This window comes from Macaca nemestrina, chromosome 9 (genome assembly GCF_043159975.1).
Source record: "Macaca nemestrina isolate mMacNem1 chromosome 9, mMacNem.hap1, whole genome shotgun sequence".
In the NCBI taxonomy this organism is placed as follows: domain Eukaryota; kingdom Metazoa; phylum Chordata; class Mammalia; order Primates; family Cercopithecidae; genus Macaca; species Macaca nemestrina.
This window is the reverse complement of record NC_092133.1, coordinates 6539725-6553868: the sequence shown is the minus strand read 5'-3', so window position 1 is coordinate 6553868 and position 14144 is coordinate 6539725. Positions and strand designations below refer to the sequence as shown.

Genomic DNA, 14144 nt, shown 5'->3' with positions numbered 1-14144 from the left:
TGATAGCAGCATGGGAGAAACTGCCCCCCGATCCAATTACCTCTCCCTAATTCCGCCCTTGACACACGGGGATTATGGAGATTACAATTCGAGGTAAGATTTGGGTGGGGACAGAGAGCCAAACTGTATCAGGGGGGCATAAACATATGAATGAAACAGCTTTCATTTGCCTGTTATTTGAATTGAGAACAGTGAATATGAAATTATACTAAATGAGGAAGAGCAGTACTTAGGAATCTCATGCCACACTGCTGTTGTCCATTGAGATGAACATGGAGAGGCAGGAGAAGGGAAATGGGGGTGTATAAAGAGAGAAAGGATGTTAGGGGAATGGTGAGTCGAGAGAAATGCACACACAGACACAGGAAGGGAAGGGGATGTGTGCTGGAACATCAGTCCAGGTCAGCTGTGGGACATCTGTGGGCTGTTCCCTTGAATCAGGCTCATAGAGTTCTGATGGCCTTCAGCCACAACTCCCATCGTTTTGGCTGCTCTTAAAGGGCCAGTTGCAGCAACCCCATCTCCTGTCCAGAAGGGAATGTGACAATTGACCCTGGGGCAAAACAAGAGTGCAGGCTCGGGCAGGCACCTGAAGCAGGACATAGTATGGTTTCCTGTTCTATGAAGCACCCAACACATAACACATTAAGTGTTAAACTCAATGAAGAGTCCCATTTTCAGCAAATATTCCTACGTTTGCCTCTATCTTTTTATCTCTCCAGCACCTCCTTGGAACAGATGCCCTGCTACTTTACAAGGCTTGTGGCAAAGAGAAAGAGAACAGTAGCAAAAGCCTGTGTAGTTCATGAATAGAAGGTAGCTTCGTAGTGAGTAAGCAGTACTGATGATCTATGAAGTGATTCTCTGTGGATTGAGCACGCTAAAAAGATCTTAAAAAGGAAAACATAAATCTTTCCAAAACCTCACATGACCCCTGTATGCTTCGGCCTTCTTGAAGCTTTGGAGGAGAGCATAGGTGTGGATGAAATGGAACCTTTTGTAAGTTTTTTTGGTTTTTGTTTTTGTGTGTGAATTTTTAAAGAGAGCATTTCCTGCTACATAGAAGAAAATCCAGGGGGTGGCTGTCCTCCCACAGGAAGGAGGTAAACACACATTTTTCCTTAAGGGCTCTATTCCCTCAGCCTGGCACCCTCAAAGGCCACACTTGGAGGCCAGGAAGTTAATCCATTCAAAACAAGGAGAAGAAAGAAGGAAAAAGCATATTGGTCTCTACCCCAGTCCAGGCAAATCAGAACTTCTGGAGGATGGAGACTGGGTACCACTTTTTGTTTTAAACACCTCACATAATTTTAATAATGTCCCCATGATAAAGAACTACTGGCCTTCTTCCTTTATCTTTTTCATCCCTTGTTGTCTTCTATTTCCTGCTGTATCCCCAAAGCTTAGAGAAGCTTGTGGTATATAAAAAGTACCCAGAAATATTGATTGAATGAAGGGCTTAATGAATGAGTGAATGTCACAAGGGAGCAGGGAAGACGGGCCCCTTCCATTTTTCTCTGGAATAAACCTAGACATCAGCCAGGTGTTGAGATGATCACTAGCAGATCCCACACAGGCTCACAGAGTGTCTGTGCCTTGGCCTGGCTGGGCTGTGCTGTGCACCGACAGACAGGGTGGATTCATATTCCACAGAGGAGGTAGCTAGTGGCCAGTCATTGTCATGGTTGAAAATCCAGGTCTTTCACAACATCCATTAATTATGGGATGGCAAATTCCAAGTAAATTGTAACAGAGCAGACCCATAGTAGGAATAGGGCATATTCACACTTTTTATTTTTAAATATTTCTGATTGGAGATGCAAAACATTTAGAATTCTGTTCCCTTCTAGGAATTCAATGGCTTGGGGCAGCTCTTTTTAGCCGTGGATCTGGGGTTTGAGACCAGTCGTTCGTACATTGACAGTCTTGGCACAGTGAATAACTTTGGATTTTCTACATTGGAGAGGGGGTGCTCGAGGTCTGCCCATGCTGCCGTGGTTTGCTAACATGGTTAATATCTGGCCGTAGTCCCTAAGAACTGGGGCTTTGAGACCACCTGCTTGGTTTTGAGTTCTGGCACTTCCCCTCCACTTAATAGCCCAGAACTCTAGGCAAGTGATCTAACCTGGGAGAGCAAAGATAAGAAAAGGTAACACTTGTGTGTAACACTCAACACAGGCTAGGTACCGTTCTGTGCTTTGTGTATGTCTGAACTTTTCATTCTCCAAACACCCTCTGAAGGAGAAATTACTATTTTTAATAAAGATGGGGAAACCGAGGCACAGGTAGTGGAGTCACGTGCCCACGGTCACACAGATAGTTACTGGCAGAGCGAGGAGGGCAAAGGAGGATAGCCTGGCCTGGAGCCTCTTCTCTCGCCACCACACTGCACTTCCCTGTGAGCTGGGTCAGGGCTTAGGAGGTCGGCTCCTAGGAAGCGCTCAGTACACGGCCCTGGTGGTGAGGTGGATGTGCACAAAGACAGCACACCTCGGGATGTGTTGTGCATGTGGATGACACCGGACCCAGGACCTAAGAGACACAAGCTTGAGAATCACCGCCAGAAGGTTCCAACCTTAACTGGCTGATTAAAAACTGTACGGTTGGCTTAGAGTTATACTTTAAAGCTGCATTTGCCAGTGGTCACTCTCACTGACTCTTCAGATACAGAGTTAGAACTGATGCTTCCGTGTGTAATTTAAATAATTACCAGGAGTGAGTTGGGGTCCAGTCTCTGCCACTCACTCAGTAGCTGACCTGCCCAGTACATTGTGGGGCCAACCCTGTCAATGAGCCAGGGCACTCTGTCTGAGCGTCCACTGTCCAGCCACCTGCTAACTTCTGTAATTCAGCCTCACCCTGGGTGTTTTTGCCACATGGATAAATCTGATAGACACAATAAATAAAGTAGATATATATTCAGAATAAATATTATACAGCGAGACTAAAATGTAAATAGCAAGTGCAAAACAAATTAAATGAGGATGTGAATGACTTCAGTGAACCCACTGAGCTAACAACTACCATTAAAACAAGAAAAGTAACTAATTGAGAAATGCAGTTATCATTGGGCAAGAAGTCAAATGAAAAATATGGGTTGAAAGTGAAAAACGTATTTTCAGCATTCCTTTAATTTCACACACTACGTTTGCACATGGCACATTATCTAAGCTATGGGAGTCTCAAGTGCATGGTTAAGTGGACACTGTGCAATGTGATTTACGCAAGGGAAAAAGACAAAAATAATCTTTATGCAGTACTCTTATTGGTTTTTAAAATGAGAAATTGGTGGGTCTGGCACAGAGATCAATGGAGTTGAAGTCACGACGTCAAATTGAGATGTGAGGTTAAGGCTGAGAGACAGACATCTCGTTCTCTCATGCTGGCCCAATGAACTCTCCAGTTTTTTTGGTGAGTTCCGGTGAAAACTCTTTTTAACCCAAAATGTCAGCATTTGGGTTAGAAGAACATTAATTTATCTGACTGCAGTGAGATGCATTTTCTCAATTCTCCTCGTTTGCTTCTTTTACCCTAATACTAGGTCGCTAAATCCAAAGACATTCTTTCTCTAAAAACTCAACTTCTACCCAATTGAATTTTCACCAAAGGAATTGCCAAGGTTGAGTTTGGTGGTAAAGAACCCAACCCTTTGGTGCTTTTTTCTTTTCTAAACACTGCATGGCCGGACGTCAGGACTGCTCAGCCCTGGAAGTCGCCTTCCTCTTTACTGCCTTCTCATGGTGTTTCCTTTAATTCCTACTACACAAAAAGTTACAATTGGAAATGGAAGAAAACAGTTATTTCCCAATTAGGATTTCCTGAGTGGGCAGCAAAATCACTGACTAGGTTTGTGTTAGTAGCCTCATTAAATATTTACTAAGCACCTGTTATAGACAGTACTATGCTTAGTCATTTAAGGTTTTGAGTTGTGAATCGCTTCGTCCATTTTCCTCCCATTTGAAAGTATTTCTCTTGGACATTCTAGGAGGTAAGAAATAATGAAAATGTTGTTTTTTAAAATAGTATTTCCAGTTGAAAATTCACACTCAGATATTTAATAGAAATCCTATCTTTTCCCCAGGTCCTGCTGGCTCGCAGACTTCTGTTTCCATTAAAATCCCCCACCGCCTTGCTGGCCTTGGGTAGCATCTTTAGTCCCTTCTTTCTATCTTGCCACATTACAAAGACTTGCCTGCCAAAAGGTTTTTCTCATAGCTGTCCCCTAACTTACTTCCCAGTGCTACTGGGACTGGCTCATTTGCACCTGTGACACCTTCTCAACTGGTCTCCAACTCCTCTCTTCTGGTTCACCTCCAGTTATACCGTCTTAATCTTCTGAGAATATATGTTCTTGTTTAAAACATCAACAGAGGACCCTCCTGCTCTGCTGGTTCCTCCTCAAACTGACTCCAAACTGTGCCTCTACTCTCTGATCCCAGCACCTCAACCTTTGCCAAATGTCACTTCTCACTCTGACCATACAAGTCTGTAGCCCTGAGCACCCTCCCACTTGGCTTAAGCTCCAGGACTAATGTCTGCTGGGCTCAGGAGTCCAGTCTCAAGCATCACCCATGAAGTCAGCCAGGGCATCACTCTCTGCCTGTAATCTCCTATCCTGATTCTTCCTGGGAGTCTTTAGGCTCCTGCCACTTCTTGCCACCACCTCCTCTCCTCCTGGACTGGAGCTTCTTGGAGTCCCCCCACTTGGTCTTGTAACACCTTACACATTGCCTTGGCCACTGCTGCAACAGCTCAGTACATATCCACAAATCAGAAGTCCTCTCTGAACAAAGCCATCCGCATATCCATCTACCTTCCCTATGCTTGCCCCATTTAAAAATCCCAGGTTTTATATCTTTGCTACAGTTTTAAGGATAGTAAAATCGCTTACTACAAAAATAAGCAGATTTCACTGTACAAAATGCAGGTCGTAAGAGTTATCTAAAATCTAACCACTAAGTACATATAGAAGAGATTTTAAAAAACATTAAGAAGGGCAGTTGACAAATACAAGATCCTTCCTAGAGAAGAACAAGGGTGGGGGATCCCACATCACCAGTGGAATGACCTAGAAACACAAAGACTACTCAATTTCATTAAGGTTGGCATGAGTATGACATAGCCCCTTGCTGCTTCCTCAACTGAACAGCTGTCAGAAGGCCCTCATGCCATCAGCTGTGCTTTCTCCTCTTTCTCTCTGGGATGTGCCTGTCCATGGAACCCCTGCTTTGGGATATAGCTGTGATCATCTCTACTGAGATGGAGTGAGAGCAACTTTTATCTGCAAGGCTGCGTGTAGTGTTTTCAGCATTCCGTAGCCTCCTTCCCATGTCTCTCATATGCTGTAGTTTACTGCATTTCATTTCATGGCCAAAGCTAGATTAGTAAGGACTGAATTGGAATTTTCCATATTAAGTAGAATATAAACTTCAACAAGCATTTTGATATGCTGGGTTTGTTTGTTTGTTTGTTTGTTTCTTTACCATTCTTTTGGATAGAGTAGTATAATTCATATGAATGTACGGTATGCAGAGATGCAAGAATCTCTTTCTTTTCTTTTTTTTTGCTCAAACTTCCTAATAGCAGGATAGGGTGGGAAAAGGAACATGTCTATGGATGTGCAATACTTTGAATAAACAGTTCAGTGCTCTATAAAATAAATATTCACAAATAATGACTTTGGGGAGAGTTATTTCCAAATCCCTTTGAAATATGTTGTTAGCCAAAAGGTTTATAATTTGGAATCATAATTCCTGCTTATCCCTAATATCTGCTATTCTCCATTCAAGTTAATTTTCTCTCAGGCCCAGTTAGAGCTGGGAATATATACCCAGCAGAAAGAGACGCAGTTGTCAAGTTAGAATGTTTTGTATTTATTCAGATAGTGATTTGTCATCTGGTGACATCTTTGTACACCTCAAAGTCCCTCAACCCATTCATGATGGTTTGAATAATGTTTAAAGCACATATGACTCAGATGCACACTGAATATCCTGTGACTTACAGTACAGGGTTCTCTGAAAGGACTTGAATTTGGAACCAGGAAATGTCTCTGAAGTTATGGTTTTTCTCAGTGTGAGAGCTAAGATCCTTGGTTGCCTGGAAATACCTTAGTTAGTGCCTTCAGGATCTGAAACAGACACATTATCACACATGGTCCAAAGGTTCAAACCTATACTTTCATGGCTTAGTGCTTAACACAAGACATTGTCCAAACAACTTGTTTACAGCAATCCTGTCAGGGGCCCTGTAGTTTGGTTCCTGCAAGTCTGTATTCTGTCCTTAATGTATAAGAACAATGTACATGTTAAATAAACTGATTGAAAGTCATGAAGTTTCACTACATACATATCATAGGTTAGCTCCGGTATTTGATAAAGACTTCTCTCAATGTTTGTATGAGAGTTTCATGGTAATGAAAGTGTCGTCATGTAGTATCAATCATATTAAATTTTGCTTTAAAATACTGAAGTCACTCCATAATGTTATGAAATATTAAAATCAAATATGTGAGGAGACAGAAGAAGATCTGCTTCATAAATCATGCCAGCTAATTTCTGGTTGGGGAATGTAGGTCTCCAACCAGTGGAATTATGGTGGGGAGGGGATGTGGCGCTTCACATTTATGAAGGACTATTAAAAATGATGATGACACTGGTTTTATCTGGGGAGTTTTTATGACCTCACGTTCCCAGAATGACAGTGGTTTGCCTCAGGTATGTAGAATTTGCCAGCCTTCCCAACTGAGCTTCTTGGGTGCTATGGACGGGTTAAACAGCATCCTTCACAAGCATTAAAATCCCTGGTGAACCTGTCACTGCCCTCCTATGTAAATTTCTGACCACAGAGCTGCTGCTTTGGGATGTAGCTGTGACCGTTTCTGTATCATGAGTCTCTGAGAAGCGTAAGTCACCTGCTTCTCATATTCCAGAGTTCAGTAGTTGTGTCTCTAAATGAGATAGCCATGGCTGGGTGCAAACAAGAGAATACAAATGTCTACATGAACGGGTTTGTCCTGTCGCTCTGCTTCGATCCATTGTTATTTCTGAGAATCATTTTGATTTTTGGACTGCTTATTTCAATGTGTAGGAGTCTTCCTTGTAGATGAATGCCTTTCACGTATAAGTCTTTCTCTTATTTATTGATTTATTTAAAAAAATTTCCCTACAGAGGGAGAAACAAAACACAAAAATTCCCTTTCCTGTCACAGGGGAAAATAACTGGCAAAACAGAGAAGCCCCCAAAGTAAACAGAGTAATAGAGTACCCAGCCTCCCGTAGAGCTTGCAGAAATCTCATTGTGCAGACGTGGAGCTCCCCAGCTTTTGCCTTGTTAGCCTATTTCTGAACCAGTAGTTCTGTTTCTTAATAGGGTAAAGGGCCTGACTTACGTAAAAGCTCAAAGTCTTAATCACAATGATAAAATACAAAGTCGTGGCAACTGTAGTAAGTTTAAAGACATATTTAGCTTTTCAAGGACATCCTGTCTTTAAGAAAGAGTCTTTCATTTAGCTAAAGAAATTAAACTGAATTTTCAATCTTTTAAACAAAATGATGAATTTAGTGAAGAAAACAAAACTCTCCATGGCTAACGTAATTTATGCAAAATCACGCAATTAGTGATAGCTGTGCTAGACTTTTTTTTCCCTTCACCAAATGCGCCTCTAATAAAACCATCGTGAGGAGCAGTGCCATCTAATGTAAGTAGTAAACATGGATAGTAAATGATTAATATCTGGTGAGGCATGCAGATGGCAGGACTTCCATTTTTCCTTTGAGCCCCCATGCATGTTTGCTAATCATTCTTGCAAAAAAATTGCAAAGATAAATATGAACTTTGGAAAGTAATATTCAACAGGATATGAATGTAAGAAACAGCACAGTGTGGGGGAATAGTAAAAACCAGCACTTTTCGCCTCTGCATGGTGAAATGACGGTAACCTGCTGTAGTGTAAGCTTAATAAGGGTTATATCATTTTCACCTATGTACTACTCTGGGCATGGCCCGGGTCTTGTGAGTGGTATTTTTTTAATCAAGACCCCAGCCAGCGCAGTCACCCTGACAGTCCCCCCACTGAGATATGGAAAGGTAACCCTCTAGCAAGTCCTCGTTCAGGGGAAAGCGCTCAAGTGCACAGACGTCTACCCTGTGCTAGCCTGAGCTGTAGTCTTCTGAAATGATCGCTTGGCTTCCCAGCCAAGGCAGGGCTCCCCCAAAGTTCCTTCCCACTCTTGCAGTTTCACCTCGGGATGCTTCCGCAGAATTTCAGTGCCTAAGCAGACAAGGTCAAAGTAAACTCCTTCACCGCTGCTTCTGGTGCAGGGGCCCAGAGCGTATCCAGCCCCCCAGCACAGACCAACAGCAGGAGAGGGGTCTGGGCAGGAGCCCTGGGCTGTAGATAAGCAAAACGCACCCATTTTCTCTCCTATTTACTCCAGAGGCACCTCTCCTCCCCCACTCCTGGCATCTCCTTATCACTGGCTCCCTCTCCCTGTGGCATATTTTTGGGTAGTAGAATGCTGAGGTCACAGGGAGCGGCTCTTTATCCAAGCAGTGGGGACGTCAGCCTGGAGCCCTGAGCATGAACCAGCAAGATGCAGGCTCTCGCTCTTGACTTTGGGCTCCAGGCGCTGCCCCGGCCCAGGGCTGCCCGCGAGCTCCCTCCTTCCTCCTGCCCTCGCCCGCCAGCTCGCCCTGTCTTAGGTCTGCAGCATTGGTTGGTTTCCCACGCCTGTTCTGGTCTGACTCGGGATGCCAGGCACCCAGAAGCCCCGCGGGCACCGACCCCAGCCCGCAGCCCAGGGAAGGTGCCAACCCCAGGGAGTGGTGGAGACTGGCATTTCACGTGGGCATCTGCCTTCACTGCTGCTCGCGCTTCTCCTCAACGGCTGGCGTCAGGGCCCTTCTGCTCCAACTCATCCCCCCCGAAGTTAATCAGCCGTACTTTCCAGGGCGCTTTAGTTTGGAAAATACTTAAAAGCCTCGAAATGTTCATGGGAGACGGCCGCCCCCGGATCCCCCAGTTCTGCCTGGCTAAGGCTGTCGGGCGCTCAGGAAGCTGTGGCGTTTGTCTGGAACCGACATCGCAGAGGCGCAGCCCCGCTCCTCGCTGGTGTCACCAAAGTTGCCAGACGCCCCTCGGTGACCCGGCCGCGTCAGATCCAGTTGCATAACCTCGCCCCCCACCTGCGCCCGCGCAGGGTCCACTACCGGCTGCTCCGGGGTGTCCCGGCCCCGGGAGCCGCCGAGTCTCCGGCCAGGCCGGTTTGGGGGCGAGTGCGTTCGCCGGAGTCGGGGTGGGCGCCTGTCCGAGCGGTGCTCTGCCCGCGGCCAAGTACGACGGGCGCGGGGGTGCGGGAGGAGGGCACTTGGGGCTCCGCTTACCTTCCGCTGCTTACAGATAAGTCGAGGTCGGTGCAGCGCCTGGCTCGGGCATGTCTCGCCGCGGACCCTGGCAAGCCTGGCGCGGCACGGAGCACTTCGGGCAGGGCATCCGCGGCCAGACTCACCGGGCTCGCGCGGAGGAAGGCTCGGCTCCGGGGACTTGGCCGGCTGCGCGCCTGCTGCCCGCCCCCTCCACCGCCGCCGGCCCGGCCCTCCTGGACCGGCGGGCCCCCGCGCCGCAGCTCGCGTCCCTCTGGCCCCGCTTAGTGATGCGCGCGGGGAGACAGCGGCTCGGCCGGCTCCGGGGACGCCCGCGCGCTCGCTTGCTCGCGGCGTGGCGGAGCCAGCCACAGCCACCCGGCTTCGCGCTCCTCCGATGTCCTCATTTACTGCAATTGTCTTCAGCGAGATCTCAGAGCCAGGGCCAGGAGGCGGGGGCGGGGCGGGGGAGGGAGCAGGAGGGAAGTCCTTGCCGCTGCTCCAGGTCCCAGCTACTCCGCGGAGCCTGGCGGCTAGAGGCGAGGGCGCCCCGCGCCTGCTGCCTGTGCGCCCGGCTGGCACCGAGGCGGGCGGAGCCCCGGGCCCCGCGGGGCGGGGGTGGGGCGGGGGCGGCGCGGGGCCGGGCCGGGCCGCGTGCCTGGGGTGGGGGATAGGGAGGGAGTGGAGGAGCCCCCTCCCACCGCCGCGGGAGCTGAAGGAGGAGGAGGAGGAGAGGAGGTGGAGGAGGAGGTGGTGGAAGGAGCTGCCGCCGGCTGCCGCCTGCGCGCGGGGCTCCACCACAGCGCGTCCTCCGGGTTTCTGGGCTGCAGGCGGCGCTGCATGGCCCGGGAACTTGTTGAGTCTACCCTGGAGCCGCCTCCGGAGCAGCTGGAGGCCGGGGGACTCTGTGTGTTCTCTCAGGGATTGAGGGGTGGCTGGGGACCCTGCTGCATGGCTGTGTGCTGTGCCAGCCGGCATGGCACGGCCGAGCTTTGGGAAGCCAGGCGCAAAGGGTGCGGGTCGTGTACCTGCCTGGCCCCTCACCTGCGTATGGTGCCTTGTAGAAGCAGGGGTTCGGGGATCCCTTCAGTGCAGGCTCCAGCCTGGTGTCAGCCCCTCTACAAGGGGACAGGAAGTCCTATGAGTGGCCTGAGGAATGAAGTGGGAGGACTTGCCTGATAATGTTGCATGCTGACATTTAGGGACACTCCAGAGCCAGCGCCACTGCCACTCCTAGCCAAGAACCCTACTCCCTCCAGAGCACACACTCTCCACCAGCAGAAGCCACAGAGCGCAGAGGCTGAGTTCCTTTGGGGCAGAGTAGAAGTCTCTTGGGGAGGAAATGACCTAGGATGCCAAGGAGCTATCCCCACCCTTAATTTCCCACCCACCAAAGAGTATTGGGTGTTCTGAGCTCAGGGCAGCAGACCCAGGGGTCCCTCTGATGCCTGGTAGGCCCTGGGGCCTGGGCCAGGGACTAAGCAGCCAGCCGAGTGCAGGGCTCCTGGCCCCCTGGATTTGCTCCTAGAACGTAAAGTAAAATGTAAGTAGCCACATGTATTAGTCTATTTCTCAGGAAAGGACAGAAAAGTGGTGGACCCCAGGGAAGGGACAGGCTACAGAGAGTAAATTGGGAGGACAAGTGCTAAGTCCTTTCACCCACGTACCTCTCCAGACACATCAGTGGGCAGTGAGACCTCTTTGCCTGTATATCCCTGAGTCCCTGCACCTAGCACCAGCTCTGTGCCTCTGGCCAAGCCATCACTCCATCCTTGTTCACTGAGCTGAACTGAGCCTAGCACTGCCTTATAGAGTGTCGGTTTTTTTGTAAATGGCTTTATACGAAATACCTTATTTGTCTGTGAATACTTTGGGCAGTGTGTCCAGGCATTCCAGAAGAAAAAAAAATCTAAAATGTCGTCTGTTTCCCTCTTACCCTGCAGCATCCTTTGGGATACAATTTTGCCAGCCTTGGGGATCCAGATATGCTCAGGACAGGAGTCCTTAGCCTGTGGATCCAAACTCTGCCCACCTCACTCTTCTTGTTGTCCCTCTTAACTCAGATCCCCCAAGCCCGATTTTCTAGCTTACCAGGGAGGCTGTTGGGAGCTGGCTGGAAAGAGATGCTTAATTCTGTGTGAGCAGTTGGAAACTGCAGTCCCCTCTTCTGCCTGGAAGGGGCCAGGAAAGGGAATGTATAGGACTTGGGGACGTTTAAAACTAGATAGGAGAAGATGCCACTCTCCAGCATGTTCCCTTGGGGATGTGCTGTTGCACCTGCGGGCTCCAGCAATTTTCCCAGCGGTCTGGGGAACTTCTGTAAATCTTACTTTATTAGCAGTCCATAAAATTGAAATCTGCCTTCCGTCTTTTAAACGTGACTGTAAATAAAGCTGCCAGGAAACATGGGCATTGGGCTGATAGTATCAGAAGGCTGAAGTTTTCCGGGGCCAAGAGTGAAAACGGGTCAACATAAATGCATGCACAGCAAGGCAGAGCTCAGCCACAGGTGGCACTGTGAGCTGGCAAGAAAACAACTCCAAGGACAGTGCTATCTGAGATTCGCATGATGTATAACTCCAGGAAGAAAATGGAAAGCCGTAATTGGCAGGTTAGAAAATCCACTTATATGAAGAAGAGAGTATAATAGAACTTTGTAGCATGATCAAGACTGCTTAGAGTTGTTCAATTGTCTAGTAGACTTACAGTTGTTTTGCTAAGTCTATTAAAATCATTGGCATCCCTTCTTTTGTTTTGAAGAAACGATTTACATATTATATTACTTAAGTACATGTCTTCAGCATCACAAATCAAAATATTGATGAAAATTTGCCTCACCATACCTTTGACTCGGAGAGATATTCCACATGGGTGAGGTGTGTGTCAGCATGCTCCAGACTTTAAGGCAGGCATCATGCTGGGGGCTGGCTGGGGAGAAGGGAGTTTCAGTCATCGTTCTGCCCACGGATCCCTATTGCATTTTTTTTTAATAGATGGGATGTAGGCTTATTTTTAGGGTCTAGAATGAGTCAATATGCTCAGCTTCCTCAGGAAAAAAAAAAGTGAAACTTGATAGAAAGATTCATTTTAGGAATCAATTGGTATTGGCTTTTTATATTTTGCTTAAGATTTTTGTTGAAAAAGATAGACTTGCAAAGGAGAAAATAGCAACTTTTCAAGTGGGATTTCCTAAAAGCAGAGGAATAAAAATAAAGGAAAGTTCAAGACAGCTAACTAAGCAAAATATCCAAGTCTCTCTTCTTTTGCCTTCTTCTTGGAATTGTGCAGGGGTTGTACAGAGAATTGCTGGAATTCCACCTCTATGGTATAGTAAGTTTGAGGTCTCAGTTTCCACATAAAAAGTCAAGAATATACAAGTCAAAGATGTTCAAGAATGTTCATAACAGGTTTATCTATGTCTGTTCCAAACTGGAAATAATCCAAATACCAATCAACAGGAGATAAAGATTTATTGGTTCTTCATATAGTGGAATACTAGACAGCAATCCAAAAGCACTGACTGCTGATTGCATGCGTGGAGGACTTTTACAAAGGTGCAGATCAAAGGAAGCCAGACACCCAGTGTTTATGACATGATTCCATTTAGATGAAGTCCAAGAATGTGACAAAATTACTGATGGTGGGAAATATCAGAATGGGGATTACCTTTGAGGCACACTCCTTGCCCAGAACCACAGCACCTTCAGTGGTGCTGGATCGTTCTGTCTCTTACACTAGTTGCTTATGCAGTTTTCCACATATATAGAAATTCATGGAGATGTTTCCTGTCTCAGTGTGACCCCATTTGTCTGAGCGTCATCACTGTGTCATTGCAGTGTCCACATGAATGCTCCCCAATAACCCTCACCTCTCAATGATCCAGCATATCTGTCAGTGCGATTAACCTGTATCCTCTCCAGTGTGCAAGGCAGGAGAAGAGAGAAGTGTCTCCAAACTAGCAGCTGCCGAAGAGGAGCCTTCCGGTTTAGCTGCACAGCAGAACTTCCTTCTTTAGGAGGCTGCCGATGAAACGCCTGCCCTTCCAACTGTCTGATGTGGCTACGACAGAGTTCACCATGGACATGAATTTTTCTTTCCCGTATCTTTGTTACATGAAACGGGTCCCAATCCAGGTCCCAAGAGAGGGTTCTTGGATCTCACACAAGAAAGAATTCAGGGCGATTCCGCAGTACAAAGTGAAGGCAAGTTTATTAAGAGAATAAAGTAGTGAAAGAACAGCTACTCCATAGACAGAGTGGGACATTCCCAAAAGTAAGAGGAGGAACGCGTCCAGCCTAGATACAATACTCATATATATGGGGAGCTCTGCTTTGCTACAAGGATTTGTGATAAAGGATTAAATTTCTGAATTACAATATTTTGCAAGAATCGGTATTATCTGTTTTTGTTTTTGTTTTTGGAGACAGAGTTTTGCTTTGTTGCCCAGGCTAGAGTGGTGTGATGTCAGCTCACTGCAACCTCTATCTCCCATGTTCAAGCAATTCTCGTGCCTCAGCCTCCTGAGTAGCTGGGATTACAGGCGCCCGTAACCCTGCCTGCCTGGTTTTTTGTATTTTAGTAGAAATGAGGTTTCACCATGTTGCCCAGGCTGGTCTCCAACTCCTCAGCTCAGGCTGTCCCCCCATCTCCGCCTCCCAAAGTGCTAAGATTACAGGCGTGAGCCACTGCGCCGGATATTATTATTTTTACAGTAAAATTAGGAATGCCTTTGTTCTCAAGATGTCTGGATATTAGGACACTCCTAAGTCTGGGTCTGTTTA

At 47.2% G+C, this 14144-nt stretch overlaps 2 protein-coding genes across 5 annotated transcripts in view; one reads left to right on the top strand and one right to left on the bottom strand.

Moving 5' to 3' along the window:
* The window catches only part of INSYN2A (inhibitory synaptic factor 2A), a 61073-nt gene extending 51555 nt beyond the window's left edge, over positions 1 to 9518 (bottom strand). For both annotated transcript variants that reach the window (XM_011722595.3, XM_024789390.2), the window contains exon 1: positions 9385 to 9518. The gene's annotated coding sequence lies outside the window, so the exon portion shown is untranslated. The remainder of the gene's footprint in view (positions 1 to 9384) is intronic.
* The window catches only part of LOC105470532 (dedicator of cytokinesis 1), a 546684-nt gene that overhangs the window by 280949 nt on the left and 251591 nt on the right, over positions 1 to 14144 (top strand). The window lies entirely within an intron of this gene.